This window comes from Triticum dicoccoides, chromosome 7A (genome assembly GCF_002162155.2).
Source record: "Triticum dicoccoides isolate Atlit2015 ecotype Zavitan chromosome 7A, WEW_v2.0, whole genome shotgun sequence".
Lineage (NCBI taxonomy): Eukaryota > Viridiplantae > Streptophyta > Magnoliopsida > Poales > Poaceae > Triticum > Triticum dicoccoides.
This window is the reverse complement of record NC_041392.1, coordinates 272,203,805-272,210,133: the sequence shown is the minus strand read 5'-3', so window position 1 is coordinate 272,210,133 and position 6,329 is coordinate 272,203,805.

Genomic DNA, 6,329 nt, shown 5'->3' with positions numbered 1-6,329 from the left:
ACTCATAGCTTGTCGTCCGCCAAGTGAACAAGAACTACCAAAGTCCATTGATGGAAGCATATGTTGATGAAGTGAGGAAGCTAGAAGAGCGCTTTCACGGCCTACAGATGGAGCATATCCCAAGAGCTCAGAATGACATTGCTGATGGCCTGTCAAAGTGCGCCACACTAAAGTTACCTGTGGAACCAGGGATCTTTGTGCTCAAGTTGACTCAACCATCCGTAACACCATCAACCGGACAAAGCAAAAAGAGGAAGTTGGTTTCTGGTGACTACTTTCCGGCAGAGCTCCCCGAAGCCGCCGCCAAGAAAGTCCCCAAGATCAACACCAAGAATGCTGAGGGGCAGTCTGCTACGGCAAGCCTTATGGTTTGTTCCGTTGAAGCAGACGCTCCCGACAAGTTTTGCTCCGGCAAGCTTGCCGGGGAACATCAAGCTCCGGCAGGGCCGCAAGTCCTTGCCGTAGAAGCGGATGTTCCCGCAGCAGCAGATGTGCCTTTAGTCCTTGTTGTCGAGCCAAATGCTCCAGCATGGGCACAGCAGATTGTCCATTTCCTTCAGACAGGAGAACTTTCCGAAGAGCAAGAAGAAGCGGAAAAAGTAGCCCGGCAGTCAAGTATGTACCAGTTTGTCGATAGCATACTGTATAGAAGAAGACTCAACGGTGTGAAATTGAAGTGTATTTGCCGGGAAGATGGACAAAAGCTGTTGGCAGAGATACATGGAGGCATATGTGGCCACCACATTGGCGCAAGAGCACTTGCCGGCAAAGCTTTCCGGCAAGGTTTCTTTTGGCTGACAGCCCTCCAGGATGCAACTGCACAAGTAACCAAGTGTGAAGCGTGCCAGTTCCACTCCAAACAGATACACCAGCCAGCTCAAACTCTCCAGACGATCCCTTTATCCTGGCCATTTTCGGTCTGGGGGCTCGATATCCTCGGCCCTTTCCCCCGAGCTGTCGAGGGCTTTGAGTACTTGTACGTCGCAATCGACAAGTTCACAAAGTGGCCGGAAGTGCAGCCAGTGAGGAAGGTGACAGCACAGTCAGCAGTCAAGTTCTTCAGGTCAATTGTTTGCCATTTCGGGATCCCTAACAGGATCATCACCGACAACGGCACGCAATTCACGAGCCGCACCTTCATGTAGTACGTCCAAGACCTTGGCGCCAAGGTCTGCTTCGCTTCTGTTGCTCATCCGAGAAGCAACGGTCAAGCAGAGAGGGCAAATGCTGAAGTGCTGCGCGGGCTCAAGACCAGAACTTTCGACAGGCTGCGCAAGTGCGGAAGAAACTGGATCGAGGAGCTGCCGGTGGTTCTTTGGTCGATCAGAACGACGCCAAATTGAGCCACTGGCCAGACGCCTTTTGCTCTAGTCTATGGAGCAGAGGCAGTTCTCCCCACGGAACTCGTATACGGATCGCCTCGAGTGCTCGCTTATGATGAGCTTGAGCAAGAACAGCTGCGACAAGATGACGCGCTGCTCCTTGAGGAAGATCGTCTTCAGGCTGCTGTACGAGCTGCTCGATACCAGCAAGCTTTGCGCCGCTACCATAGCCGCAAAGTTAAAGCCAGAAGCTTCGAGGAAGGCGACCTTGTTCTTCGGCGCGTTCAGTCCGCCAAGAATTCCAACAAGTTGACGCCGAAGTGGGAAGGCCCTTATCGGGTGAAACGAGTCACAAGGCCCGGCGCTGTCCGCCTTGAGACCAAAGATGGCATTCCGGTGAGCAACTCCTGGAACATAGAACATCTTCGTAAGTTTTTCCCGTAGGGCGCGGTTGCCGGGACCCGTTTCGGCAACCACCTTTTGTAAAAGTCTTGCCGCTGTTGCATGTAATCCTTTGTACAAAGCCGGGTGCAGATCCCATGCATAAGTAAAACCCCATGTGCTCCGCACAACTTGTCCATTTCATGCATTAGTTTCTTTTTTCATGTGTTATCTGACACTTTGTGCAGCACCTACATCTGGTAAGCAATAATGAGCCGAAGGGCTCCATATCATTATTTTCTCTTCTTTCTTCTTTTTCAACAAAGGAAAAGAAGGTTCCCTCGCACACAAGTTTGCCGGGGGGGAAGGAGAAGATTGTGGTATGGACCAGGCGTCGTTCAAGCAAAGTTTTGCCTTGCCGGGAAGCAAACGACAGAAAAGATAAGTTGCCAAAGTTTGAGCAATCAGTTTTTAAATTTTTGAGTTATCTTCCTCGAACGACCCTGCTTTGTATGGAAAACCTGTGCGCGGAGGAACCAACTCGTGGCTAGTTGCGCCCTTACTTTGTTTCGAGTCCGCTCAACAACTTAAGTGAGCTGCATCTAGTCGCGACAAGGTTTCTTGTCGGAAGCAGCGCCGCCAGCAGGCTGCTGACGTTCCGCACTCGGGTGCCTGTGCCGACAAGTTCCCTAGAAGCGTAGGGTGAAAACATACAAAGGAAGGAATCTAGTAGAGGAAATAACATAGCAATTGATAACAGAAATAAAGTTATATTACAAGATAACTTGTCGCAGCTCTAACAAACTGTTTTCATAACATGATTAGCAGCAACAAGGGAAAAGAAGAAATGGGCGGCCTAGTCTACGCGATCGCCCTCAACTCTCTTTATCTCGCTCACCTTGTCCACAATGGGTGCGACAAGGGCCTTGAGTGCGTCCCGATCGGCGTCTGGCGGCAAGGACTTGAGGACGTTGGTGAAGCTAAGGCCTGGATTGCGGAAGGCCACCTTCATCAGCACCTTCTAGAGAACCCCGGCGCAGATTTTGCGCGACTCATCGGCCAGCTGCTTTCGGATCCTCTCACGAAGCCGCTCGAGTGCCGCCGCCACGCCCTTGAAGAACAGGCTGACCTTGGCGCTGGGTTGGAGATTCTCGTCGGAGGGATACCCAAAGTCCTCCATCCCTAGCTGCGCCAGCTCCTCGTCGATGACTGCGGCAATATTCACCAGACCCTCGGTCCAGTGCTCCACAGTTTCTCTGAATGAGTTCTGGGTAACTGTGATGCTCTCCAGCAGCGCCTTGTCAGCCTTGACCTTCTCCGACAAGGTCTTCTCCCGCTCCTTGGCGCTGTCCAGCGTCTGCGTCAGCGTGGCCAGCTTCAACTTCAGGTCTGCATTAGAATCCTTGGCGGCGCTGAGCTCCTTGCCCATCTCAGCGAGAAGACCTTGCAGCTCACTGTGGGCGGCAGCATCCTTCTCACGCTCACGCTTGAGCGCGGCAAGCTCCTCGCCGCTCTTCCCGATGTTGGCCTCCAGTTGCGCCACCTTCTCCTCCAGCTCTTTCTTGGCGGCCTCTGCGATTGCGGCAACGTCCTTTGCTTCCTTGAGCGCCACGCCAAGTGCTTGCTCGCGCTCGGCGAGCTCCTCCTCGTAGCTGTCGAGGTTGGCCTTCCGCTGCACCAATTCGCCTTCTCGCGCGGACTGCTTCTCGGCGGCCAGCCTTTGTTCCTCCTCAGCTTCTGCCTTCTCGAGAAGGAAGGCCGTGCGCTCCTCGGCGAGTCGCTCCCGCTCCTGTGCCAGGGACCGGAGAGCTTCTTGATTATGGCCCCGGAGCTCCTCCGCGCGCTTCTCCATATCAACTCCCGCCTTCGCGACAAGCGCTTCCCGGGAAACCAGCTTGGCTTGCCGCGCGCGGTAGAGTGACAGCAGCCTCCGCAGCAGCTGCTCCTCCTCAGGCTCGCCACTGCTGCTGCTGGGCGCGCCGACCAACGACAGTCCAGCGGAGGCGAGCACCTCCTCATCGAAAGTTTCCCCCTCGACCGGCGCCCTGGAGCTCGACGCCCAGGGTAGCTTGATGAAGATATCGTCGCCGGCCTTCAAGTAGGCGTCGGCCTGGGGCTCCTCGGAGCCCGGCTCCGCAGCAGCGGCAGAGGGATCGGTGGTCAGCGCAGCGCCTGGCGCTCCTGCGGCCTCAGGGTCGTCAGTGCGATCGCCCGACCCCTCGTCGGCTTCTGCGGCGGCAGCCTTGGCGGCCTCCTCACTGGCGGTCTCATCAGCACCGGCCCCTTCTTCGTTGGCGGCGGCGTCGTCAGTGCTGCCATGCGCGCCTTCCTCGCCGGCGCCCTCTGTCTCCATTGGCTCAGCAGCAGATGGGTCTGAAGAACGAAGAAGGGAGAAAAATCAATCAAAATCCAAGAGAAGAAAATCAGAAGAAGAAGAACCCAAGGGAAAGTTTTTGGACAAGTAAATTACCTGTGCCAAGATCTGCAGTTGCGGTCTCGGCCGCCGCAGGATCGACGGTGCTGCCCCTTGCCGGGGAGTTCTCCCTTGCCGGAGAGCGCTCCCTTACCGGGAACTCCTCCCTTAGCGGCGTAGTCGAAGCAGATGGCACTTCGGGACCAGCTTCCGGGCGCTCCTGATATGGCTGCTCTGCTCCTACACAAATCAACAAGCAAGATATCAACAAAGGAAAAAGCACTCATGCGCGCCTGACAGCAGAAAGCTAACTATGAACTTACGCTGGGGGCTGCGCTGGGGCTGCTTTGAGGAGTGGTTGCCGGGTCCGTCAAGGTGGTCTCGGACCCACCCCTTGCTGACACGGTGAGGTCATCTTCGATGACAATCACCGCGGCCTTGGCCCTCTTCGCCGCTCTCTGGGCCAGCGTCCTGAAAAGAAAGGAGTCCAGATTGAAGCAAGTCAGATACAAGATAAAAACAGCAAGGTTGAAGAACTACAAGAGCTCCAAAGAAACTTACTCTTCTTCCTCCTCGTCGGAGCTGAGCGCGGAAAGATCGAAGTCCGGCTCCCCTCCGGTGCGGCGAGGCAGAGGAGTAGGATCCCTTGCCCGCTTGGCGGGGGCGATGGCGGTGGCCCGGGAAGATCCCGCTCCAGTTGCCGCTGCTGCGTGAGGCGCTCTCGCAGCAACATTGCTTGCGGTAGAGCGTGTCGCACGGCTCGACGGCTATTGACCTGGCTGCCGCCCCGCTACGTCTGCGGCCCTGCGAAGACGCCTTCTTGGCGGGGCCGGGGGCTCCGCCTGCGGCAAGTTTTCTGAAGGCTCGGGCTCTTCCTCGCCGGCCTCGCTTGGCTCAGCTTCAGAACCGGCAGGCTCTTCCTCACCAATAAACTCCGCGCGCTCGGCGAGGTTTGCCGCCTCTACCGCCTCCGCCTCCTCCACAGTGAACCCGAACGCGCCCGCGGCAGCTGCGGCCGCAACCTCTTCCGCCCTAGTGGCAATGCGCTGCAGCTCCTCGTCGGTGGTGTCACGGGTGAGGCTCTTCTGCTCGTCAGCGCGGACCGGCACTTCTTCCAAGTTGTCGAAGAACGCTTGCACGACGTCATCCGCAGGCTCTTGCCAAGTTGGAACGATTCCGTGTGAATCGCACAACGGCATCATGGCGCGGATCCGGTCAAGCGAAGAATTATTGCACAATGGAACGACGCCCCTCGCCAGCGTGAATGGGTGCTGGGGATCGCGTTTGAACAACTCCAGGAGCATTGCATCCAGCTCCATGACGGTGAAGTTGTAGTTGAGGCCCAGCCGCAGCCTCATGATGTCCGCCGAGTTCTTGAATTCCCAGGCGGGCCTCCCCCTCTCCTGCAGGGGGGCGATGCGGCGGCGGAGGAAATCTGCGCCTACAGCACCTACAGTGAGCCCGGCAAGCCTGAGGCGAAGGATCCTAGTAATGGCGATCTTCAGCCTCTCGTCTTCCGGGGCCACGTTGCTCCAGTCATTGCCGCGCACTATTGGAGCTTGGCGCACGGCGGTGAAGGGCTGCGGATTCTCCTCGACGATCCAGCACCACTCCGCTCTCCACTCCTCCCACTTGCTGCGGAGCTCACCCTCCAAGTACGCCTCCTTCTTGCCGACTCTCGAGATCCAGGCGATCCCTCCGGCAAGCGGCTCTCCTCTCTCTACCCGAGGTATGAAGAAGTGGCGGAAAAGGGCAACATTGGGGTGGACTCCGACAAAGTTTTCGCACAAATGTGCGAAAACTGCCATGATCAGAACGGCGTTGGGGGTGAAATCAAGGAGGCGGAAGCCGTAGGTGTTCATGATATCATAGAAGAACTCCGAGAAGGGCGGGCAGAGCCTGCAATAGAAGAACAGCGCGAAGAATGGGTACCCGTTTGGAGCCAGTTCCGAAGCAGCAGCCGGGAGTACCCTCGTGCGCGGATGCGCCCGCGTCTCCGTCGCCCAAAAGAGGTAGAAGTACTCCCTCAGCTCCTTCGCGCCGAGCTGGGGGGAGAAGATCGCCCGCTCCTTCTGCAGCGCCGCGAGCCGCTGCGCCTCGGCCGACTTCACGCCCTTTCCCTTGTCGGCTTTCGGAGCCATGGCGGAGGTGGTGGGGGAGGTCGACGGCGTTGGTGATGCTGGTGGCAATGGGGGGCGGAGCGCTGCTCTCTC